This window comes from Salvia miltiorrhiza, chromosome 1 (assembly GCF_028751815.1).
Source record: "Salvia miltiorrhiza cultivar Shanhuang (shh) chromosome 1, IMPLAD_Smil_shh, whole genome shotgun sequence".
Taxonomy (NCBI): Eukaryota; Viridiplantae; Streptophyta; class Magnoliopsida; order Lamiales; family Lamiaceae; genus Salvia; species Salvia miltiorrhiza.
The window spans coordinates 12975110-13002081 of record NC_080387.1 but is presented as its reverse complement, the minus strand read 5'-3'; the positions used below and the strand labels follow the sequence as shown (position 1 = coordinate 13002081).

The following is a 26972-nucleotide window of genomic DNA, read 5'->3' as shown; positions in this document are numbered from 1 at the left end:
AAATTTGGGCCCAAATAAAATAATAGCAGCCCAACTGAAATAATTAATTCTAGGCCTAAGTCAGATAATTAAACTAAGCCCAATTATTAAAAAAAAAAGGGAAAGGCCCAAAATAATTAAAAGAAAACCCAAATCCAATAAAAGAAAAGGCCCAGGTCCTCCTTATCTCTCCCACATGGTCTCTCTCTTTCTTCTAAAAACAGACACCCCCCCTCCCTCGACCCACCTTCAGCCGAGGCGTTTGCAGCCGCGGCTCCGACGCGGCCGTGCCTGGCTTAGGGCAGCGCCTCTTGCTGTCTCAGTCTCCTCTCTCTCAAACTGACAGAAACAATGGAAGCCCAACCTCTCCCCCTTTCAAAATCAAGCCCTAGCTCTCCTAAAATCAGAAATCGCCGCCGTCGCCTCTGAAATTCCGATGAACGGCAATCGTTCCTGTTAGGTCCGGAGGGTCTCGAATAGGTGTATGGGGGGGGGGGGAATACACCTATAGGTTATTTTTAATGAATCAAGATCTCAATAAAGAGATCAAAACGAAACTTCAAACACAAATTCAGACACCTGTTTACTGAAAAGAGTTTTGACCACAACAGGGTTGACGACTGATACTGAAAGACTCTTCAGTAAGGAGTTATCAGTTAAGTCACAAGAACTTAACTGATGCACGTAAGGCTTCAGTCGAGTTTGATAAACAGAGATGTTGTAAATCTTACTGACTATCAGAAGATAGATCAGTCGGACTGATAACATACGCAGCGAAAATCTTTTTGTTTCGCAATAGCCTTTTAGGTTGAGCACGTTGTTAGTCTTAAGTTTCTCTTTGCTATTAATCAGTTTTCAGTTTATGAAAGGAAGAGCACAAGTAACAATTTAAATACTGAAAGATGTAAATAACATAGAGATTTTTACGTGATTCAGAAAACACTTCCTACATCCACGATCGGTTGATCAGACCAACAACTTCACTCTGCAAGTGCTTACGGGTGCACTGCAATCGGCTTGTGCTTACGGGTGCACAGCAAACCGAACCGTGTGCTTGCGGGTGCACATAACCGATTCAATCTTCAGTTCCAACACACCTTGTTGGATTTCTCACTCCTAGCACGAACTGGCACTAGGATCTCACGGAGACAGAGTACCTTCCTGAACTCCTTTGCAACTCAAACACTCGATTCTATCGGTCGAAGAGAGGTTTGAAATCTTGCCAACTGAACTTCAAAGAACAAGTTCTTTGGAATTAGTTTGACCTAGGCTTTGGATATACAAGGTTTGCCTAAGGTCTAAGAGAATTTATGTAATCAGCAGTGACTGATTTTTGGCTTCGGGATTCTCTTCTTCGATTCAAGCTTTGGGGAATTTGAGCTTTTGCTGACTCTGGAAAAATACGTTGACTCTGTCGATCTTCAGCTCTGCTCTGTCAAGTTTACTCTGCCGCGTAAGTCAGCTCTGTCAGTTTAGCTCTGCTCTGTCGAGTTTAGCTCTGCTCTGACAAGTTTGTTCTGCTCTGGAGATTTCAGCTCTGATAGGGAAGTTCAGCTCTGGAGATTTCAGCTCTGACTATGAAGTCAGCTCTGCTCTGGCACAGACTCATCCGCGCAGCTCTGCTATGCTCTGTGCGGGCTTTTTAGCTACGGGCGGGGGCTTTTCAGCTCTGAACACTAGAGTGCGCCTAAAAACGCCATTCTAACCCTAAAATCTCCAAAATCACACTCTTCCACCTATGAAACCTAAATCTCCTGCAAAGAATAAAACAAACCATGAAACACATCAATTTCCAAAATATTTAACTTAAAACATGCACATGCAAACCCTTAAAGTAAGAACAATTAAGCATAAATCAACCCCCCACACTTAGCCTTTTGCTTGTCCTCAAGAAAAATCAGTATGAATCCTAGGAAGAGATTGGTTTAAACGATGATTATTTCCATCCAAACATTCAACAAAGTCAATTCAAAATTTTTCAATTAACATACATCTCTCGATTATGCAAGAAACTCAAAGTTTAAGAAGCAACAAAATAGTAATGCAAGTAATTCGATCAGACCCAATTCTCCGCTAGAAGTGAATTTCCTAATGTGATCGCCTTTATAATCAGTATCACCATTTTTCACACTTTGTGTGCTTAAGTTTTCGACAGTTGAGCCATAATTCAAGAAATAAAAACCATTTGGATGTAATCCAAAGTCTTTTCACATGGTTTCCCATGCTCATAGTTAGACTAGAGGAGACTTGCCAGAGCGTACTATTCCCAGAGCTGACTTTCAGCTCTGCCTTACCTTTCCAGAGCCGAACTTCCAGAGTAGCCAATTCTCGCCAGAGTTGAGGCCAGCGCTGTGACGAACCAGTTTGAGATGCAGCAACAATTGGCCTCAATCATGCGCGAAGGGAGAGAAGGGATGAGAAGGGAGGCGGAGAAGTAAAGGAGAGCGAGAGGATGAAGAAGATGGAAGAATGAGTAAGGCTGCCTTAGAGAGGGAGAAGGCTGCCATGAATGCAGAAAGAGAGGCTTAAGAAGAAGAGAGAGAGGACGGCAATGGATTATAGAGGGAGAAGTGTTCGATTTGTATACTGAAAGCAAGAACGTTTTATGCTTGTATACAATGATTCCTGTGTTCACTATTTAATTTCCTATCTGATTGGGTTCATGATTGCATATGTATGTTCTTTATCTCTATATAAGTAGATTATATGGTGTGTTGTAGATCACAGAAGACCATATAATTGGATTAACCTTAAGAGATATAATATGATCACAGCCGAAATAACTCTAGGACAAGTTATTGGTTTAGGTTGCGGTATAGATGGAAGTAGTTTGTCTTGACTACTTATCTATACTGGTACGTTATACGTATTGATAGGACCACAGTGAGATATATTCTTCTATCTGACTTAAGTGAAGAATTAAAGATCTCGGTGACTTATAAGATCTTAATACTAATAAGTTGTCAGATATATATGTTGATTCGTTTATCACTTTGACTTACTATGAGCGAGAGTTATATAGTAACTTGAGTACTATGTATCTTGGGTGATAGCGGTTAATATATGATATCTGATTATCTGTATTAGTACTCGTATCCGGTATAGGATAATGACATCCCCTTAAGGAGCTCAATAATGTTTATTGCGCTAAACCCTACAGGTTGATTAAGTTCAGGCGCAATAATAAGGTTTGAGTGGTACTGCTTAAGGATTACAAAGAGATTAATTAATTTAGGCTGTTAGAGCTCTAATTAATTAATGGATGTCGGATATTTTAAATACGAGGATTTAATAAGTCTAAATACAAGCCCCGACTCATCACCGGCAATAAAGGGGTAAGTCAATATTGGTTCTCTAGTGGAATGAACTGATATTTATAAATTAATTATGGTCTGGGCTGACCATTGATAAATTAATTTATTTGAGGCCCATCTTTATTCCTTGTATCTGGTCCCTGGACTGGCCCAATATCTCCTAGCCCAAGAAGGGCTAGAAATCGTTCCCTACTCAAAGTTGGCGCCCCCCTCTCTCTTCTGTATTATAAAATACAGCTGTCAGCTCTCAGGAAAAACACACTGATAATTATTAGGGTTGGAGAACTGAGAAGGGGCGTAGGAAACATTGGGGATTTCTAGCTTGGGATTTCTCACAGTTCGTTGTCCATCCAACGGTGAGACTTGAGCGGGATACAGTCGAGAAGATCAGAACTGGAGTCTTTCAACACGATCATCAACCATCTGTGCATCCGATTTACAAGTAAGTAATTCCTAACACCTATGTGCAGCTGTTAAATTCATAGGAGCATGTTAGGATTAATCGTTGTATGATAAATTAATAATAACCAAGGAACGATCATCGGGCAAAGCGGAACGTTAATTCAGTTTAATATTCCTTCAAGAAGGCTGCCTTGAATGGAGAAAGAGAGGCTTAAGAAGAAGAGAGAGAGGACGGCGATGGAGAAAGATGGAGAGTATGGGAGAAGGGTGTGAAAAGGAAAAATCGATACAGTGACAACCTTGATGACTAACACTGTCGATTTACCAGCACGAGGTCTTTGAAGAATGGACCTTGTGCGGCTGAAGATGACGGCCGACAACGAGAGAGAGCTCATTGTTGTTGCATGCCAAGGAGGTGTACAAAATATCTGAAATAAAGTCGATATCCTCCAGAAGCAGTGAGGCTTCTTGGCGCCAGGCATGAGGATGGAAGACACTCCCGTCGCTGATTTATGCTTAATTGTTCTAAATTTTGGGGTTTGCATGAGCTTTATTTTAAGATAATCTTCTGGAAATTGGTGCGTTTTATGGTGTATTTTATGCTTTGCAGGAGATTTAGATTTTCGAGATGAAGAGTGCAAATTTTGGAGAGTTTGGGCTAAGAATTACGTTTTTGTGCATACTCTGGCATGTCAGAGAAGCGAAGCCCCGCATGCCAGAGCAGCGAAATGGAAAGCCAGAGAAATGCTCCAAAGCCAAGCCAGCGGAACCAAGCCAGGCCAGCGAAGTTAATCTCCAGTGCAGCGAAGTCAATCTCCAGAGCAGAGGAATCACTCGCCAGAGGAATCACTTCGCTGCTGAAATCACTCGCCCGAGGAATCACTTCGCTGCTGAAATCACTCGCCAGAGAAATCACTTCGCTGCTGAAATCATAAGCGCTAGAGGAATCGAAAGCGCCAGAGGAATCGAAAGAGCCAGAGAAATCATAAGCGCCAGAGCAGAAGCCGTTTCTTTGGCGAGAGCCGCGATTTCCGCCAGAGTGGAGATTATTTCCAGAGCGCGCGTTACAGCTGGAAGTTACCTTATCTTACACGATTCTATTGCCTTTAGAGTTCTACTTTGCATGGCAACTTCCATGGTGATCCATAGGGATACGAAGTCTATAAATAGGGTCATACTTTTCATTGTAAAAATATAATACTTTGCCCTAGTTTTAGACGCCATCTTTGAGATCTGTTGGCATCCGAAGCTTAGGATTAACTTCCTTTCTTAGTGCTTTCATAATTGTCGATTTTCATTGTTCTAGTTAGGTTTCAATTTAGTTTTATTTAGTTTTTATTCTTGGATTGTGATTGAGTGACACAATTGCACGTTCAAGACATTTACGGTATTTCGTATTTAAATTCAATTTATTTCTGTTTAATCATGTTTACGTTTTTCGTTTATGTTTATGCTTTCTTTTTAATTATGCAATTTAAATTATGCACTTTAGTTTCACGCTTAGATTAGTTGGTTTTTAATTTACACGTTTTTAATTTCATAAGTAGGTTTAATTTAAGTTATTTAAAATATTGCCTAGGGTTTAATAGTTTAATTCGCCTAGTTTAAGTTTAAGTTTCAGTTATTAAAATCAAACTCTTTACTGCTTTCTTTTATTGCTTTTTCCCACGATACTACTAAAAGCCCTTAAAGACTTTCCTTGAGAGATGACACTGGGTCAACTTACCATCACTAGGATGTCCTTGTTCTATTGCAAGTCAACTTAGAGGTGTTTCTAGTTGAGTCAAATTTTGGCGCCGTTGCCGGGGAAAGTTTTAGGCGTTTTAGTTGTGCCGTTTTTACTTGCTTTTTTTTAATTTTAAGTCTTTCTCGTTTTTGTTTTTGCGTTTCTTCCACTCGGTGCGTTTAATCCGTGTGTTAAGTGTTGTGTATGCAGGGACGCCGTAGTCTGAAAAGAAAACTAATGTCCCCACTGTGTTGGATTTGTATACTGAAAGCAAGAACGTTTTATGCTTGTATACAATGTTTCTTGTGTTCACTATTTAATCTCCTATCTGATTGGGTTCATGATTGCATATGTATGTTATTTATCTCTATATAAGTAGATTATATGGTGTGTTGTAGATCACAGAAGACCATATAGTTGGATTAACCTTAAGAGATATAATATGATCACAGCCGAAATAACTCTAGCTAGGACAAGTTATTGGTTTAGGCTGCGATATAGATGGAAGTAGTTTATCTTGACTACTTATCTATACTGGTACGTTATACGTATTGATAGGACCACAGTGAGATATATTCTTCTATCTGACTTAACTGAAAAATTAAAGATCTCGGTGCCTTATAAGATCTTAATACTAATAAGTTGTCAGATATATATGTTGATTCGTTTATCACTTTGACTTACTATGAGCGAGAGTTATATAGTAACTTGAGTACTCTGTATCTTGGGTGATAGCGGTTAATATATGATATCTGATTATCTGTATTAGTACTCGTATCCAGTATAGGATAATGACATCCCCTTAAGGAGCTCAATAATGTTTATTGCGCTAAACCCTACAGGTTGATTAAGTTCAGGCGCAATAATAAGGTTTGAGTGGTACTGCTTAAGGATTACAAAGAGATTAATTAATTTAGGCTGTCAGAGCTCTAATTAATTAATGGATGTCGGATATTTTAAATACGAGGATTTAATAAGTCTAAATACAAGCCCCGACTCATCACCGGCAATAAAGGGGTAAGTCAATATCGGTTCTCTAGTGGAATGAATTGATATTTATAAATTAATTATGGTCTGGACTGACCATAGATAATTAATTTATTTGAGGTCCATCTTTATTCCTTGTATCTGGTCCCTGGACTGGCCCAAAGTCTCCTAGCCCAGAAAGAGCTAGAAAACGCCCCACACCCTAATCTGCGCCCCTCTCTCTGTATTCTCTTTAAAATACAGCTGTCAGCTCTCAGGAAACACACACTGATAATTATTAGGGTTTGAGAGCTGAGAAAAGGCGCAGAAAACATTGGGAGGTTTCTGCCTTGGGAGTTTCACAGTTCGTTGTCCATCCAATGGTGAAATCTGAGCGGGATACAGTCGAGAAGATCAGAACTGGAGTCTTTCCACACAATCATCAACAACCTGTGCATCCGATTTACAAGTAAGTAATTCCTAACACCTATGTGCAGCTGTTAAATTCATAGGAGCATGTTAGGATTAATCGTTGTATGATAAATTAATAATAACCAAGAAACGATCATCGGACAAAGCGGAACGTTAATTCAGTTTAATTGTGACGGCCCGACTTATCTAGGGGCCAGCCACGCTGAACTGAGTGTGATTATAAAGGTTATTTAGCGGAAGTAAGTAACTTAACTATTTTGGTAAAAAAACTTGGTTAATTAGCGGAATTAATGAACCTATTCTTTAATCGTTCTGCTCAAAGGAAACCCAACTTAACACGAAGTATGAGGACTCCGGTCAGGTTTAGAGAGTTCGTTATCACGGTGTCTGAGTGCCCAAGAGCAACTCAATTGTGCAGTTGTTTAGGGAAAGCAGTAAACAAGTTCATAATTGCCACGCAGGGCATAACCAACAAAATGAAATGTTTGGTGATCGAGGTTATGGGAAATAAATATCATTGAGAAACCTTGTCGACAGCTCCAGACCACCACCACCACCTAGCCCCCGCTGCGCCCGACTCCATTAACCTGAAATGATTTAAAACTTTGGGCTGAGTACTAATGCACTCAGTGAAGTTAATGCCCCTTTTTCTTTAAACTGGTTTTAAAGAACTGTGATACTTGGTGAAATGCATGCCTGTAAGAAAATATAGCAATCCTTGAAAAACAATTACTATAAATTCTGAAATACTTGTGAGCCGTAGCTCCTTTAACCTTTGCGCGCCTTTCTGGTTTGGTGTTACCTTTCTTGGTGCTAAGTATGGGAGACCCGGCCGAATCAATCCCATACCTAGACTTCTTACTGGTGTACACTACCCTGGCCCCCGTCGGGGACAGAGCCGATCATTTGGGGACGACCCCGTTTGTTCTGTGGGGACAACCCCGTTTGTTCTTGTAACAACCAAACAAAATATTTGCATGCATTCACAATTTAAAACATATTTGCTTGTATAAAAAGAAAGGGCTTACTAACCCAATATACTTTTGCAAATATAACCCACCTGATCTTTGGTGTGAAAGAGAGAGGTGATCTTAAGCTGTGGCACCGTCCTGCGGACCAATTCCTACAAGACGAGTTCTTAACTCTTAGAGCATATCATGGATAACAAAAACCATTGTCTGCTTAGGATCTCTAGGTCAACCTATTCCCGGACTTACAACGCAAAATCGAACTAGGGATTATGCATTTTACATACGTTAGCTTATCTTGATGCCTTATCTAGGTTAACTCACTCAATTTCATGAAAATTTTGCACAAAACATATCCCAAACTCGTCATGCACATATACATAATATTTCATGGAACATCCTTTAAAACCAACTTTCAACTTAGAAAATAATTCAACAACTTGAGCTCTTAAGGGGCTGTTTTGCAACAGACACTAATTCTGCATCGGATCTCTAAATGAGGCTCCAAAGGACATTCTGGAAACTAGACATTTCAAGGATCATTCTCCAATTTGAATCGAATGAAACGGAGTTCAAACGAGCAAGATATGCCCATTCAAAGATGGGTACTTAACAAGTCAATGGGCCTTCTTTAAAATTTCATATCTCCCATTACAAAAGGCCACTAGGAACTCCAAGGGTCAATCCGAAAACTAGGGAGAAAGTGTAACACTCTCCAGTTGAATTTACCCCAAGAAGATTCATGGTTTAGGAGATATTAACATCCAAAGTTCAGTGCACAAAAAGAGTTCAAGTTCGGCAGATTCAAGGTTTAAATCAGAAAACCCACTTTAGGCTTTACCAAAAATTCTATAAATAAACCAAAACGTTCCTAACATGTCAATGAATATTCAGTAGAAAAATGGGCTTGAGAATCAAAGATTTAGGTTGGCCTTTGCCATCTCAAAGTCGTAGGTTTGTAAAATCTACTGGATGGTACAAAGAATAAGAACTAGATTTCAAGAATTTATACCGGTTGTTTTCCTTAGTCAAAAATGGTGAGGCTGATACCAAAAGAAAGGTACGGGAGTCTAGAGTGACATATTCAAGTTTCAAAGGTTTTCGCCAATTGAAACTTGACTTATGGCCTCCCAAAGATTGTTTACCAGAAATGCATTCCAGACAGGCAGTCATGTTCAAAAATTCATAAATAAAACATACGAGCTCCAAATATTCTGAAATTTTATCATAGTATAGAAACCATATTGAACACAATACACAATTAATTTGGGAATTTTTGGGGACCGTTTGGATGGCTGGAATCGTCTTGCAAAACACTGACGGAGCAGTGTGCTTATGGCAGATTCGCTGCCTTACCTCATGCACGGTTTTTCACCCAATAAACTCTACCAAAATGAACATCTAAAATCATAAATCATATCCTCACATAATATATCACACACATGTGTAAAAATCCATAGCCATAAAGCTTTTTCAGTTGAGAAAATCAAAGAAAAACTCACCCTCGAAGTACAACCTTCACTCTAACTTTACGCCCTAGTTTTTCCACGCTCTCCCTTGCTTTGATACTTCTCTTGGGGCTTCAAGGGCTTCTATGGAGTGTGATAATGGTGGGAGAAAAGTTGTGAGGGTGGGGGAAGGAGGAGGGACGAAAATGGAGGGGGAGTGAGGCTTTAGGCTTTAGGGTGGCTGCCACCAATGCATGGGTGCATTGGTTGTGAGACTCTTGCACTTCCCATGCATTTTGGTAGTTCCCCATGCATGTAATGATCACCCTTGTCCCCTTTTGAATTTGAAAGGGTGGCTGATGTGTAAGTGGGCTTTGGGGGCTGAAATGGGCTGCATTTGGGCTCTAAAATAGGGCCTTAAAATCGGCCCAAGGCTCTCTAAGAATCGGCCCACCTTTGGCCCTCTATACGGGCCCGTAATCATTCAAACCCGAACTAAAACAAACGCGTATTCGAAATAAATATGCACTTTGCTTTTCATACTTTGAAATGAAAATAAATATATATATTTATTGAAATCAACAACACACGGAAAAATAAAATAATCATCTTCTTATTTACCGTCTCTCTTTTTTTTAGAGAAAACCTAGGCATCAAGACTCATTAAATCATTGCTAGGATAATTATTCTTTTTATCCGGGAATTAGGGATCTATCATATCTTAATATTATCAATAGGATCATGTGAAACCTAGGATCGAAAATCCGGGGTATTACAACCTACCCTCCTTATGGAAATTTCGTCCTCGAAATTTGTACCTTGGTATGGCAATTCGGGGTACTGTTGGTTCATGTTAGACTCCAGCTCCCAAGTTGCCTCTTTTTGCCCATGGCGATTCCACATCACTTTCACCATTGGGATCTCTTTGTTTCTAAGAACTTGTATCTTCCTATCAGTGATGCATACTGGTTTCTCCACATAACTAAGATCTGGCTCGAATGTTAGATCATCATATGTTATCACGTGTTTGGGATCGTACACATATTTCCTGAGCTATGATACGTGGAAAATATCGTGCACTCCCACTAGACTTGGAGGTAGTGCTAGCTTATAGGCGTTCTGACCTATCCTTTCCAGTATCTCAAACGGCCTGATGAAACGGGGTCGCAGTTTTCCTCGCTTGCAGAAACGCACTATCCCTTTCATTGGTGATACTTTGAGGAAGACCTTGTCACCTACTTCAAAGGCTAATTCTCTTCTTCGCTTGTCTGCGTAGGACTTTTGTCTGTCTTGAGCTTCTTTGATTCGCTTGCGAATCTGTGCCACGATATCTATCATTTCTTGGACCATTACTGGTCCTAACATCTTTTTCTCACCTACCTCGTCCCAATATAGTGGAGATCGACACTTACGTCCATACAATGCTTCGTATGGTGCCATCCCGATGGTGGTCTGATAACTGTTGTTGTAGGCGAATTCCACAAGTGGTAAGAGTTTCTCCCATTGCTCCCCTTGATCGAGTGTAACTGTCCTAAGCATGTCTTCGAGCACTTGGATAGTTCGCTCAGATTGTCCATCAGTCTGGTGATGGTACGCTGTACTGAAACGAAGTTTAGTGCCTAAGGCGTTCTGGAGACTTGTCCAAAATCGCGACGTAAATCTTGGGTCTCGATCGGATATTATTGTACTGGGCACACCATGAAGGCGAACTATTTCTTTAACATAAACCTTGGTGAGCCTTTCGAGGTTCCACGTCATCTGGACTGGTAAGAAGTGAGCTAACTTGGTTAGTCGGTCGACGATGACCCAAATCGCCGTGTTTCCTGATTTTGACCTGGGTAGCCCTACTACGAAATCCATTGTGATGTGCTCCCATTTCTATTCTGGGATTTCTAGCGGTTGTAGAGTCCCACCTGGGAGCTGATGTAGGGCCTTCACTTGTTGGCACACCAGGCACTTTGCTACGTGGGAAGCTACGTCTTTCTTCATACCTTCCCACCAGAAACTTTGCCTCAAATCTTGATACATCTTGGTGCTGCCGGGGTGAGCGGCATATGGTGTGGAGTGCGCTTCTGTGAGGATCTCCTCCTTAAGCATTGGGTCGTCGGGTACGCACAATCTTCCTTTGAAGGTCAGGGCGTTGTCTGCTTCTTCCCTAAATTCTCGGGGTCCTCCCATTCTGCTAGCTAAACGTTTCTTTTCTAAGGCCTCACTCTGGCGTTGGGCAGAGATGATTCTTTCCCGAAGGCCTGATCTCACAATCAAGGCTGCTATGCTTTCTTGGATTGTTTCTGGGGGTACTACTACCTCAAGCCTAAGTTTCTCAAATTCTCGAGTCAATTCTGGTTCATTAGTAAGGGTACTCCTTAGGCTTGCTGTTATCTTGCGGCTCAATGCATCAGCTACCACATTTGCCTTCCCTGGGTGATAATTAATGGTACAGTCATAATCTTTTACCAACTCTAACCATCGCCTTTGTCTCATGTTGAGTTCCTTTTGCTCAAAAAGTACTTCAGACTCTTGTGGTCTGTGAAAATTTCACACTTTGCTCCATAAAGATAGTGCCTCCATATCTTTAGCGCGTGTACGATGACTGCTAACTCTAGATCATGTGTGGGGTATTTCGTTTTGTGTGGCCTTAACTGACGCGAAGTATATGCTACAACCCTTCGGTTTTGCATCAGTACACAACCGAGTCCTAACTTTGAGGCATCGGTATATACTGTAAATTCATAGTGGCCATATCTTGTTCGGAATGCAGTTTTCGAGATGTCATCCTCACGAATCTTAAGCTGGTGGTAGCCTGATTGTAGATCTATTTTTGAGAACATCGATGCTCCCTTCAGTTGATCGAACAAGTCGTCAATCCTAGGTAGAGGGTAGCGATTCTTGATGGTGAGCTTGTTGAGCTCTCTGTAATCAATGCACATTCTGAGCGATCCATCCTTCTTCTTCACGAACAGAAATGGTGCTCCCCATGGTGATACACTTGGGCGGATAAACCCAAGCTGTAGAAGCTCCTGCAATTGGATTTTCAGTTCTTGCAGCTCTTTGGGCGCCATACGGTATGGTGCTTTTGAAATAGGTGCGGCGCCGGGTTCTGAGTCTATTGTGAACTCAAGTTGACGAGTTGGCGGTAGACCCGGTAGCTCTTCCGAAAATACATCTGGGTATTCACGTACTACTGGAACGTCTTCCAGGTTTACCCCGTTATTCCCTTTCTTAGTGATGCACACTAGGAAAGCTTGACATTTTCCTTTGTGTAGTAACTTGACGGCTTTCATTGCAGTGATAACCGTTATCTTTTTGCGGGACCCTACCATGGCTCCATGGTAGGTGATCTGCTCTTTTCCTGGCGGTGAGAAGATGACCTCCCTATCTTGACAATTTATCGTTGCCCTGTTGGCTGACAGCCAATCCATTCCCAGGATAAGGTTGAAGTCGATCATAAAGAGTACCTTGGGACTAGCGAGCAACTTATGTCCTTCTAGGTGTAGCTCTAAATTCAAGCAAACTTCCCTTGTTCTCATCGTTTTCCCTGAAGGGGGTGAGTACCTCTAGTTCTTTATCTGCCCTAGTAGGCACAATATCTAGTGCATCACACACAACATTGGAAATAAAAGAATGCGAGGCACCAGTATCAAATAACGCCAAAATGCTTTCTCCGGCTATAGTGATCATACCTGCTAAGTTCCACTGGGTTCCAGCTGCCTCTTTGTCGCAGCCCGAAAACCCGACACTAGTAATAGTGGGGTACGAGTATCGATACGACTATTTTTAAAGAATAAAAGATAAGAAGAACTAGGTGAACGTCATGCGGAAGCTCACGTAAAAGCATGCTAAGGAAAAACTTCATAAAATTAGCCCAAGGGTAAAATCGTCAACATTGTCATAACTTTTTAATTATTAGGAATTTCACGAACAAAAACAAAACGTGTATAGTTCATTTTTCATAAGGAAGCGTAATTTGCAGAGTATCGCAGCAAAAGGCGAACCGATTATATGTATGAAGACACATAACCGTGAGTGTATTGCTTGATCTCAAAAGAAACTAAGTAATTCAAACATCAAGACTCTATTATCATAGAGGCAAAATAGTAATTTAATTTACATCATTTGAAACTCTCCCCCATCAGCACCAGTCCAATCTCACTCCCAGCTTAGCCTGCACATTTAGAAATACATGCAGGGCGTGAGTACATAATACTCAGTGGGCAAATGCCGAAAAACAAGAAAGGTGCTCGTAGAGTTATAGGTTTGAAGCTTGCCACATCTCAGCAACACACAGAAATAAATTAGTATTAAAAGAATCTGTGCATGCAGTTTTCATAATTAACATCATAAATAAGTGTCTGCAGACAAAGTATACGTCATGTATGTACCGCATCTACAACTCATCATCATAATTAAGGTACTGAGAAGTAGGCCTCCCTCTCAAGTACCGTGACCGGCCGACCCGAAGACGGCTCACAGTCACCTCTGTGCACAAAATCCCGCTTGTGGCAGGACCGAATTCGTCTCATCAGTAGAGGGTAACACACAAGCTCAACATAAAAAATTTGGCAAGTCAAACAGTTCTCAAATATCATTTATCTCAAAACATTTGTTAATCTCATAACATCATTATATCATTAAATCATTTTAGAAAGCTCGGATAATATTTGTATACTCAAAATATTGCCCACCTGAAGTCCTTCGCTTATTCTGGAAAGAAATCAGGCAACTTACTTCTTCGTCTCGCTCAGGCCTTCATATGTCATCATCACATCGTCATCGTCATCGAAGGTTCATGTGATAAAACAAACCTTAGTCAGAAACTCAAATTCTAAATCCAATCTCTTCTTTACTCTAACTTCTCACTCAACGTCTATTTACCCGTTAAAACTCAATCCCTAGGTATACTTGGCTTCTAAGGATTCACATGTCCAATTTTCGACTTAACTCTCAACTCGACTCAAACTCATAGCAAACAAGCACATAAACAAGTATAAGCACTTAAGCATATTAAAACACACATAGACAAGTCGAAAACAAGCTTTACTCTGCACTGACTCAACTTTAAAACCTCACCAGACTCTGTACAGAACTCTCCTGGGGTCGTAACTCATACCAAAAGAAACCTCTTCGAGTCTAGTTTCATTTAAAAAAAAGTATGATCAAAAACTCCAAGTATTTTAGGAGATATGACTGTTTTACTACAGTCTACCATATTCGGCAGTTTTTAGCAACCGAAAAGTTTGATTTTTGAAAAATAGTAAACGTTGTCAAAACGGTCTGAAATTTTGTGGGTACTTAGCTAGGACACTCAGGTCTCAACCATAAAACTTTGGGTTCCAGAATGCTAAGGAAAGCTACTGGAAACGACGACTCTATTGGCTACTCACCGAACAATTCGGCAGAATGTAGCAGTTTTAGTTTTACATTTTATAAAACTAGCAAACGAAGTCCAAATGACTTGAAATTTTACCAGCATGCGCAAGACTCTCAAAAATACCTACCATAAAAGTTTCAGGGCGTTTGGGTATCAAGAACCCCTCGAAAACAGTAGGTCAGTGTGTCGTGAAAAACGACTCCGAAACATACACACAAGCAAACATGCTCAACTCAACATTTATACAAAGCAAACACATCAAAACTCATTTTAAGCACTTAAAGCACTTAAAAACATTCAAATACATCAAAATACTCGTAATACTCAATCTCGACTCTTTTCTTTCATCATCCACTCAAATCTCATAGAAAACACTTCAACGAACATATCTAACAAATTCCTTTTCAATTTCATACTCGAAATTTCTCAAATACTCAAATATGATCATTTACATCATATAACTCATTATTCTCATATTTACTCTCTTTTTATCATAAAAACTATATTTATTACATTTTTATGAAAATCCATGTATCAACATAAAACTCTTAGCAAAACATGGATAAAATTCTCATAATGATCATAGAGCAAATTGAACCTTATTTTATCAAGCATCAAACTCACCTCATATAAAAACTCAAAAATCATACAAACTAAACTAAGCCAAAATTTTATTTAGCCTACAATAGACCTAATCAAAAATATACAAAGACACTACTATCATGCTTAAAAACATATATCTCAAGCAAAATCACTTAAATAACACAGAGACTAAAAAGTCCTAATTTTTACTAAACTAACTCTTTGAAATTTTTACAAACACATACAAATCTTTAATCAACTCATAGATCTTTCATTTTTAACCAATTATTTTCACATCAAAACCATCAATTCACCAATAAGGGCATATATACACATATCCCTGATTTTAGTAAACTAACCCACATCAAAAACTCCAATTGACATCATATACTCAAATTAATCCATCAATCATCATCATATACACCTCATAGACTCATTTACATCATCAATTTATCATTTAACTCATTAACTCAAAAGTTACCATTTTTGGGGTAAACTAACTTCCATCAAAGTTTCACATCTCATGACACATATTTCACAACATATATCAAACATCAATATACATCACATAACTCTCATTTTTCACCCCCAAACAAGAAAAGAAAAAGAAAAATTTTGAAAGGGGTGAAGACCCACTTTTTCGAAAATTTGGAAAAGAAAAGGGAGGGGTGATTTTCTTGCTCATCTTTCAAGAATACACTCACATAACATCTTTCAAACAAGATTTTAGGGAAAACATGGTTACTTACCCAAGTTCTTACCAAAGTTTACACTTTCTCACTCTAAATTTTGAGGCTCTTCTTCAAGGAATCTCTTGATCAAATGAGGATAGATAGTGTTTATGGAAAGTTTTAGAGTGATGTGAGGTGTTTGGTAGTATGCTTCGAAGGTTTGCTCTAATGGTGGAAAATGGTGGAAGTGTGAGGTGAAGAAGATGAGTGTATGTGTGTGTTGGGCGAAAATTGTAGTGAGGGAGAGAGAGATGGCCGAAAATTTTAGTGAGGGAGAGAGGGATTTGGCTTTGCAAGATTGAGAATGATCTTGCAATCTTTAAAGGAGATTTGCAAATCTTATGAAATATTTGCTAATTAATGAATGATCTTTCTCTCTCTAATCTCTCTCTAATCTCTACACTCTCTCATCTCATACTCTCAATCTCTACTCTCTCAATTCCATACTTAGCAAAATTGAGACATATAACATATGGTATGGGAAATTAAATAAAGTGTGTGAAAGGTGATTAAATAAAAATCACAAAACTATGGTAAAGTCACTCATTAATAAAATACCATAGTATAATTATTCATGTGACCAAAATAATGATCATAGCACTATTATTAGTGCACTCACTCAACTATAATATTCCTCTTCGTAGGAAAAATAATTTAAAAAAAATATTATGCCCGGAAAAATTTTCATAAACCGGCATCATTCGATTTCTCGATAAAAATAACCCATACTTGCTTTGGAAACTTAATCAAAATTCCAAATGCTAAGGTCTCGAATAAAAATCATAATAACTCGGTCACAGTGACACACATCACGAAAATCACATAATCGATTAGTCACGTAATTTCACATAATGTCACATCAAAGCAGTCGGCAAAGCAAACAAACTAGACATCTCTCGGACCGACTCTTTTCATCAAGGTTCTCACTCTTTCTTCCTCGACTCTAGGTCAGACTCATTATACCTATTCTCTTTAATAGGTCAATCAAACTCTGATAACTCAGTATCTGGTAAATCTATTCCCGGTAATCGGAAATAAAATTAAAATCTCAGCTCAATTCAATCAGCATCTCTATCTCAGCTCATTTCTCGAATCTCATCATTCTAACTCTATCCTCGGTTTAGTCACTCGTATCTCTATTTAAAAGATAATCTGTCTTATCTAATCATAAAAAAAAGTCTCGCGTCTCAACATCTCAGTTCTCTCAATAGTGTTAAGGCACTATCTCACATCATAGGAAAAGTACGGGGTGTTACATCCTACCCCCCTTAAAAAAAAATTTCGTCCCGAAATTTGAGTTATTCACCTTCGGGAAAAAGCTCTGGATACTTCTCTTTCATCTTCTCTTCAAGTTCCCATGTTGATTCTTCTTGACCGTGATGTCTCCATTGGATTTTCACCAAAGGAATCGACTTGTTCCTCAATTGTTGAATCTTCCGGTCCAGAATAGCATCAGGTCTCTCTTCATAGCTCAAATCTGGTTCCAGGGATACTTCTTCTTGATGAATGACGTGTTTTGGATCAAACACGTACTTTCTCAATTGAGAAACATGGAAAACGTCATGGACGTTCGCGAAGCTCGGAGGCAACGCTAGTTTATAGGCTACAGGGCCTATCTTTTCTAATACATCATAAGGTCCTATATACCTCGGTTTAAGTTTTCCTTTCACTCCAAAACGGTGAACTCCTCTAGATGGGGAAACTTTTAGAAAAACCTTGTCTCCCTCTTCAAAATGAATCTCCGTCCTTCTGGTGTCTGCATAAGATTTCTGACGATCTTGTGCCTCTTTTATTCTCTGTCGAATCTGTCTCACAATAGTGATCATCTCTTCTATCGCGTCAGGTCCAAGTACCTTCCTTTCTCCAACTTCATCCCAATAAAGCGGAGATCTACACTTTCTTCCATACAAGGCTTCGTATGGGGCCATGTTGATAGTTGACTGAAAACTATTATTGTAAGCAAACTCAATCAGGGGCAAAACTTGCTCCCATTGGCTTCCTCTATCAAGCACTACAGTTCGGATCATGTCCTCCAAAACCTGTATAGTCCTCTCGGACTGTCCATCTGTTTGCGGATGAAACGCTGTACTAAAATTCAATTTAGTACCCAACTCTTTCTGCACGCTCATCCAAAATCGTGAAGTAAACTTCGAGTCTCGATCTGATGTGATCGTCTTCGGTACTCCATGCAATCGCACTATCTCTCGGATATAAATCTGAGCTAACTTGTCAGATCCATAAGTAATCTGAATCGGTACAAAATGTGCACTCTTCGTCAATCGATCGATGATTACCCAAATAGCGGTATTTCCTCTTTTTGACTTTGGCAGTCCTGTCACAAAGTCCATGGCTATATCACTCCATTTCCACTCTGGAATTTCCAATGGCTGTAACTTGCCATAGGGTCGTTGGTGTAACGCTTTCACTTGCTGACAGGCTAGACATCTTTCAATGAAAGACGCTATCTCTCGCTTCATTCCTTCCCACCAAAACTTCGTTCTCAAGTCTTGGTACATCTTCGTACTTCCTGGGTGTGCAGTATAAGGGGTGTCATGAGCTTCACTCATGATTTCATTCTTCAGCTCCTTTTTATCGGGCACACACAGTCTTCCCTCAAACAAAATGGCATTATCTGCCGCCTCTTCATAATTCTCCACTTTTTCGGTTCGAATCCTCATTCGTAACCTTTCCATCTTCTCATCCTCTCTCTGAGCTGTGACTACTCTCGTTCGTAAGTCAGGTGTAATGCTCAGTGCAGAAATTACTATTCCTGTCGTTTGTGGTGGTATTACTACCTCCAAATTCATCTTCTTGAATTCCTTGATCAGGTTCTCTTCTCGAGTAAGGAGAAATCCTAACTCTCCCTGATTCTTTCTGCTCAAAGCGTCAGCTACAACGTTAGCTTTTCCGGGATGATAATTTATCCCGCAATCGTAGTCCTTCACCAACTCTAACCATCTTCGTTGTCGCATGTTCAGATCTTTTTGCTCAAAGAAATATTTGAGACTTTTATGATCAGTGTATATCTCACACCGTGATCCATAGAGATGGTGTCTCCAGATCTTCAAAGCATGCACTACGGCTGCTAATTCTAAATCATGCGTCGGATAATTCACCTCGTGCGGTCGCAGTTGTCGTGAAGCATACGCTATAACTTTTCCTTCTTGCATCAGTACACAACCTAGACCATGCTTCGATGCATCAGTGTACACTGCATATTCTTTGTCTGCTTTCGGAACAGCTAAAACTGGGGCAATAGTGAGCCTCTTCTTCAGCTCTTGAAAATTTCGCTCACATTCGTCCGTCCAGACGAATTTGACTTCTTTCTTTAGCAGGTGCGTTAATGGCTTAGCGATTTTTGAAAAGCCCTCTATAAAACGTCGGTAATATCCTGCTAATCCCAGAAAACTGCGTATCTCGTGCGGTGTGGTTGGCGATCTCCATTCCTGTACCGCTTGAACTTTCGCTGGGTCTACCTCAATTCCTCTCGCTGAAACGATATGGCCAAGAAAATTAATTTCTTTAAGCCAAAACTCGCATTTGCTAAACTTCGCATACAGCTTTTCCGCTCGTAAACTTTCCAACACGATCCTCAAATGTTCTTCGTGTTCTCGTTTACTCTTCGAGTAAATCAGGATATCGTCTATGAAGACTAACACAAACTTGTCTAAGTATTCGTGAAAAACGCGATTCATGAGATCCATGAATACTGCCGGAGCATTCGTCAAACCGAAAGGCATAACTATAAACTCATAGTGTCCGTATCTTGTACGAAATGCCGTCTTCGGAACGTCTTCCGATCGTATTTTCAGCTGATGGTATCCCGTTCTCAAGTCGATCTTTGAAAAGGTGCTCGCTCCCTGTAGTTGATCGAACAGATCATCGATTCGAGGTAACGGATACTTATTCTTCAACGTCACTTTGTTCAGCTCTCGATAATCGATACACAACCTCAAACTTCCATCCTTCTTTTTGACAAAAAGAACTGGTGCTCCCCACGGGGAAACACTAGGTCGAATGAAGCCCATATCTAAAAGTTCTTGAAGTTGCAGCTTCAACTCTTGCAACTCAGCAGGGGCCATTCTGTATGGTGCTTTCGACGTCGGTGCTGCACCAGGCTCTAAGTCGATCGTAAACTCGAGTTGTCGGTCTGGGGGTAATCCTGGTAAAGTCTCAGGAAAAACGTCTTTAAACTCTCGCACGATCGGCACGTCATCAACGTTTGCCTTGGACTCGTCTCTCTGGTTCAGATATACAACGTACGCGGTTGTATCCTTTCTTCGCAAGAGCTTTCTTGCTTGCAATGCCGAGATGATCGGCGTCTTCTTCCATTTTCCTTCAATGCCAATGAAGGAAGTAGGTTCTTGGCCAGGTGGCTGAAAAGATATCCGTCTCTCCTTGCATTGTATCTTGGCATGATTCTCCTCTAACCAATCCATTCCCAAAATTATATCCAAGTGCCACATAGGCATCAATCTCAGGTTTCTAGCCTCGAGCTTAATCGATTCTAACTTAAATTCTAAGTTAGGGCATACGTGCGAAACCGTAGTAGTTCTGCCTATAGGTGTGGTTACTCTTAGAGATTGTGGGGCAGGCTCTACTTTCAATTCTAAGGTATCGACACAAGTATGTGAGATAAAAGAATGCGAAGCTCCAGTATCAAACAAAACTACGATAGGCACTCCTTTCAACTCGCCTATACCTGTCAAATTTCTTTGATTCTTCTCTGGTGCCTTCTGATCCAGTGCAAACACCCTCTGGTGATGCTGTTGATTTGCCTGCGGGGCTGGTGGTTGCCTTTTTGACTGACACGGTCGATAGGCTTGCTGTTGTCGTTGTGGCGGAGGTAGCGGTAAGATTCCATCCATTGCTTTGAGTTGTGGCCGGAATTGGTTCGATCGTCCTCCGCTCCCACTTGGCTGACGATTCGGACACTGGTTCGAGTAGTGTCCAACTTTTCCGCAGGTGTAACAGGCATTCTGTCCCATTTTACACTCTCCCAAATGGAGTTTATTGCACTTCGGGCAAGGCGGTAATCCTCGCGGTCCTTGAAAAACTGCTGCTGGGGCAGCTGGGCCAACATAAGGTCGTTTATCTCTGTTCTGAAATTGTGGTGGCACATTCTGACTCTGCCACGGCTTCTTGGGACCTTGATTTCGGTCGTCCCATTTTCTCTTGCCCTTTTGGCTTTGTCCAGAAAAAGGATGATTTCCCGATTGAGCATTCGGGTTTGATTGTGGAATCGAGCCTTGACTCGGTCTCTCTGGCTGCATTGCCAGTTCCATGTCTAGCGCTCGGTTTAAAGCCTCAGCGTAGGTTAGCGCACTCTGACTCGCTAAAACGACTCGTATCTCTTGCTTTAATCCGGAGCAAAACAGTTCTGACATCTTTTCATCTGTATCTACTCGATATGGAGCATATCGGGCCAAATCGCAAAATTGTCGGTCATACTCAGCTACCGTCTTACTCCCTTGCTTCAAATTTACAAACTCCATCTCTTTCTTCTTTCGATAGCTTCGGGGTATGTATTTCTCACAAAGAGCTTCTTTGAACTGCTCCCAGGTAAGAGCTGCTATCTACACCTCGTTCATCGTCTTCTGCTTCGCTTCCCACCAGAAATCTGCGGATCCCTTAAGTTGATACGACATACACATGAGTCGCTCAGCGTCATTACATCGAAGGAATCTAAAAATTCTCTCCATACTTCGAATCCACTCCTCGGTTTCAGCGGGATCTCCTGATCCATTGAATGTTGGTGGATTTTGTCGCAGAAAAAGTTCCTCTACCCTCATTTCTTGTTGTGGGGGAGGTGGTGGCGTGGGATCTCTCTGCTCCTCTTCCTCCTCTTCTTCTCGATCTATGTTCCTTCTGTTCCCCCTTCTTCTCGGAGGCATACTATAAAGGAAAAAAGAAACATATAACTATCGGCTTCGAAACTAGCCGTTTGTCATAAAAAAAACAAACAAGCGATTTCTGTTTTTCTCACTTCGCTTCTATATCTCTTTTGAAAAACTCAAAACTCTCAAAAATTCTCGTCTACTCAATTTCTCGTCTATCAACGATCATTATTCTCATCAACCTCTATTTCTCGTTTATCACTATGCATCAGCATCATCATCATTCTCAAAACTCTGATAAGGAAAGTAAAACTCACTAATCATCAACATCTCAGTATATATATATATAGGGAAAATTGCCTCTTCCTCGAGGGCTTTTACAAAAGTAGGATCCTATATACAACGGTCCTAATACTAAAATGATGCTCTAGCTATACAAGCATCATAGGTACTAAGCACCTATAGATATATGCTATCTACATATACACACTATACTATGCCTCTCTACATATATATATATATCAACTATGCATCTATACATATATGCACGTCTACTAAAACACGATCACCAGTCGTCATCTCCTGCAATCCTGCTCGTCGCCTCGTCATAATCCATGTCCTCACTCGGCTCCGTCTCCTCGTCCTGCTCTGCCTCCTGACTCCCGTACTCGTCAATCAGTCGATAGACGCTGTCATCACTCGGCTCATCCTCAACGTCCGTGTCCATCATCGGTCCAAAAACCGGCACCTCGGGAATAGGTACCCATGTCTCAACTCCGTCGGCTGTAGTGTGACGCTGCAACGGCTGAGTCCGTCCGTATCCGACCGTCATCTCTGGAGTCTCCTCATCCGGGTCCTCCTCATCACTGTCAAGGAGTATGGGCCGAGAACTTCCCTCCTGGGCGTCTCGGGACGGTGGGTATAAAATCGAATGCATATATGTCTGAAAGGCCAAAGTGCCAGGCTCAGGTAGCGGGGCAACCCTCGGATATGGATCGAAGGGGACATACTGCATCTCAGGCTCGGTGGAAACAATCGGCTGTGCCAACTCAACCGGTGGCAGTGGCGAAGATGCCGTCGCCGGTGTCCAATCCCAAGGCGGTAACTCGGCACTGGAAAAAGGAATGAGTGATAGAAACGCAAACGGGTCATGCTCTACCACTGGAGAATACGTCTCAAAGGTAGTCGGCTCGGAAACAACAGGCTCAGATAGAACTGGCATCGGATCAACTGGAGGTGGAGGTGCAATCGGAAACTGCTCCTCGGGAAGTGGGGGCACAGCAAGTAGCTCCCTTCCCTGGGCTGGTCCCTCTAACTGTCCATACGGCGGTGGAGGTGGCTCGTCAAAAGCAAAATAGCGGTGGCTCAACGTCGCGATGAAACCACGGAAATCGGCGCTCACTAACCGCCCAAACTCAGTCCTCCTGATATACTGCGGCACCAGCGAAGCCGCCCAGTCTTGCCATCCGAGTGGCAACTGTGGAATCAGGTGAGTAATAGCCTCAGCCTCGTCTATCCCATGGGCACTAGCCTCCAACCAGCGTCGGTGGTAGTACGCTAGAAACTCCCCAAGAGTATCGCCCTCTCGCAGTCCAGTAGTCCTGAACCATCGGCGCATCGCCTCGCTGTATCGTCTCTGTATCGATGCCTCCTCTTGACTCTGCATCCTGTAAAATATCACGTTCATTAGAAAATGGATACGAAACTTACTTGGTACATCTCAATCAACAACATACTCGTCCTCGTTGGATATGGTGGGGCATCAGCTATACTAGCCTCAACATTTCTCCTCATATTCCACATCAACTGCCTCATATCAGATTCCATCCTCTCAAACAATTCCGTCATCAAAACAATTCATAACTCATTAGTGAAACAAACTCAACTTTCAATCAAGAAAGCGACAAGAAACAACATCAACTTCGTACCTCGTTTAAGCCGGAGGAGATGGAGTGCTGGGGTTTCGTTTCAAACTAACTCTCTCAAATTAGTCTAAGAATTCAAAGTAGACTAGTACTCAATTTTAAAAGAGTAGAAGCAATCAAGGGTTCAACTTAGTCAAGCAATAGACTCAGAGCAGATGACCTGCTCTGATACCACCCTGTCGCAGCCCGAAAACCCGACACTAGTAATAGTGGGGTACGAGTATCGATACGACTATTTTTAAAGAATAAAAGATAAGAAGAACTAGGTGAACGTCATGCGGAAGCTCACGTAAAAGCATGCTAAGGAAAAACTTCATAAAATTAGCCCAAGGGTAAAATCGTCAACATTGTCATAACTTTTTAATTATTAGGAATTTCACGAACAAAAACAAAACGCGTATAGTTCATTTTTCATAAGGAAGCGTAATTTGCAGAGTATCGCAGCAAAAGGCGAACCGATTATATGTATGAAGACACATAACCGTGAGTGTATTGCTTGATCTCAAAAGAAACTAAGTAATTCAAACATCAAGACTCTATTATCATAGAGGCAAAATAGTAATTTAATTTACATCATTTGAAACTCTCCCCCATCAGCACCAGTCCAATCTCACTCCCAGCTTAGCCTGCACATTTAGAAATACATGCAGGGCGTGAGTACATAATACTCAGTGGGCAAATGCCGAAAAACAAGAAAGGTGCTCGTAGAGCTATAGGTTTGAAGCTTGCCACATCTCAGCAACACACAGAAATAAATTAGTATTAAAAGAATCTGTGCATGCAGTTTTCATAATTAACATCATAAATAAGTGTCTGCAGACAAAGTATACGTCATGTATGTACCGCATCTACAACTCATCATCATAATTAAGGTACTGAGAAGTAGGCCTCCCTCTCAAGTACCGTGACCGGCCGACCCGAAGACGGCTCACAGTCACCTCTGTGCACAAAATCCCGCTTGTGGCAGGACCGAATTCGTCTCATCAGTAGAGGGTAACACACAAGCTCAACATCAAAAATTTGGCAAGTCAAACAGTTCTCAAATATCATTTATCTCAAAACATTTGTTAATCTCATAACATCATTATATCATTAAATCATTTTAGAAAGCTCGGATAATATTTGTATACTCAAAATATTGCCCACCTGAAGTCCTTCGCTTATTCTGGAAAGAAATCAGGCAACTTACTTCTTCGTCTCGCTCGGGCCTTCATATGTCATCATCACATCGTCATCGTCATCGAAGGTTCATGTGATAAAACAAACCTTAGTCAGAAACTCAAATTCTAAATCCAATCTCTTCTTTACTCTAACTTCTCACTCAACGTCTATTTACCCGTTAAAACTCAATCCCTAGGTATACTTGGCTTCTAAGGATTCACACGTCCAATTTTCGACTTAACTCTCAACTCGACTCAAACTCATAGCAAACAAGCACATAAACAAGTATAAGCACTTAAGCATATTAAAACACACATAGACAAGTCGAAAACAAGCTTTACTCTGCACTGACTCAACTTTAAAACCTCACCAGACTCTGTACAGAACTCTCCTGGGGTCGTAACTCATACCAAAAGAAACCTCTTCGAGTCTAGTTTCATTTAAAAAAAAGTATGATCAAAAACTCCAAGTATTTTAGGAGATATGACTGTTTTACTACAGTCTACCATATTCGGCAGTTTTTAGCAACCGAAAAGTTTGATTTTTGAAAAATAGTAAACGTTGTCAAAACGGTCTGAAATTTTGTGGGTACTTAGCTAGGACACTCAGGTCTCAACCATAAAACTTTGGGTTCCAGAATGCTAAGGAAAGCTACTGGAAACGACGACTCTATTGGCTACTCACCGAACAATTCGGCAGAATGTAGCAGTTTTAGTTTTACATTTTATAAAACTAGCAAACGAAGTCCAAATGACTTGAAATTTTACCAGCATGCTCAAGACTCTCAAAAATACCTACCATAAAAGTTTCAGGGCGTTTGGGTATCAAGAACCCCTCGAAAACAGTAGGTCAGTGTGTCGTGAAAAACGACTCCGAAACATACACACAAGCAAACATGCTCAACTCAACATTTATACAAAGCAAACACATCAAAACTCATTTTAAGCACTTAAAGCACTTAAAAACATTCAAATACATCAAAATACTCGTAATACTCAATCTCGACTCTTTTCTTTCATCATCCACTCAAATCTCATAGAAAACACTTCAACGAACATATCTAACAAATTCCTTTTCAATTTCATACTCGAAATTTCTCAAATACTCAAATATGATCATTTACATCATATAACTCATTATTCTCATATTTACTCTCTTTTTATCATAAAAACTATATTTATTACATTTTTATGAAAATCCATGTATCAACATAAAACTCTTAGCAAAACATGGATAAAATTCTCATAATGATCATAGAGCAAATTGAACCTTATTTTATCAAGCATCAAACTCACCTCATATAAAAACTCAAAAATCATACAAACTAAACTAAGCCAAAATTTTATTTAGCCTACAATAGACCTAATCAAAAATATACAAAGACACTACTATCATGCTTAAAAACATATATCTCAAGCAAAATCACTTAAATAACACATAGACTAAAAAGTCCTAATTTTTACTAAACTAACTCTTTGAAATTTTTACAAACACATACAAATCTTTAATCAACTCATAGATCTTTCATTTTTAACCAATTATTTTCACATCAAAACCATCAATTCACCAATAAGGGCATATATACACATATCCCTAATTTTAGTAAACTAACCCACATCAAAAACTCCAATTGACATCATATACTCAAATTAATCCATCAATCATCATCATATACACCTCATAGACTCATTTACATCATCAATTTATCATTTAACTCATTAACTCAAAAGTTACCATTTTTGGGGTAAACTAACTTCCATCAAAGTTTCACATCTCATGACACATATTTCACAACATATATCAAACATCAATATACATCACATAACTCTCATTTTTCACCCCCAAACAAGAAAAGAAAAAGAAAAATTTTGAAAGGGGTGAAGACCCACTTTTTCGAAAATTTGGAAAAGAAAAGGGAGGGGTGATTTTCTTGCTCATCTTTCAAGAATACACTCACATAACATCTTTCAAACAAGATTTTAGGGAAAACATGGTTACTTACCCAAGTTCTTACCAAAGTTTACACTTTCTCACTCTAAATTTTGAGGCTCTTCTTCAAGGAATCTCTTGATCAAATGAGGATAGATAGTGTTTATGGAAAGTTTTAGAGTGATGTGAGGTGTTTGGTAG

General features: G+C 40.3%; 1 long non-coding RNA gene across 1 annotated transcript; it reads right to left on the bottom strand.

Moving 5' to 3' along the window:
• Window positions 1-24130: 24130 nt before the first annotated feature.
• LOC131006632 (uncharacterized) lies at window positions 24131-26972 on the bottom strand. The gene is made up of 3 exons (XR_009095656.1): window positions 26845-26972; window positions 24828-24889; window positions 24131-24307 (listed from the first exon to the last, which is right to left on the bottom strand). It is a non-coding gene; the product is annotated as an uncharacterized LOC131006632 (long non-coding RNA).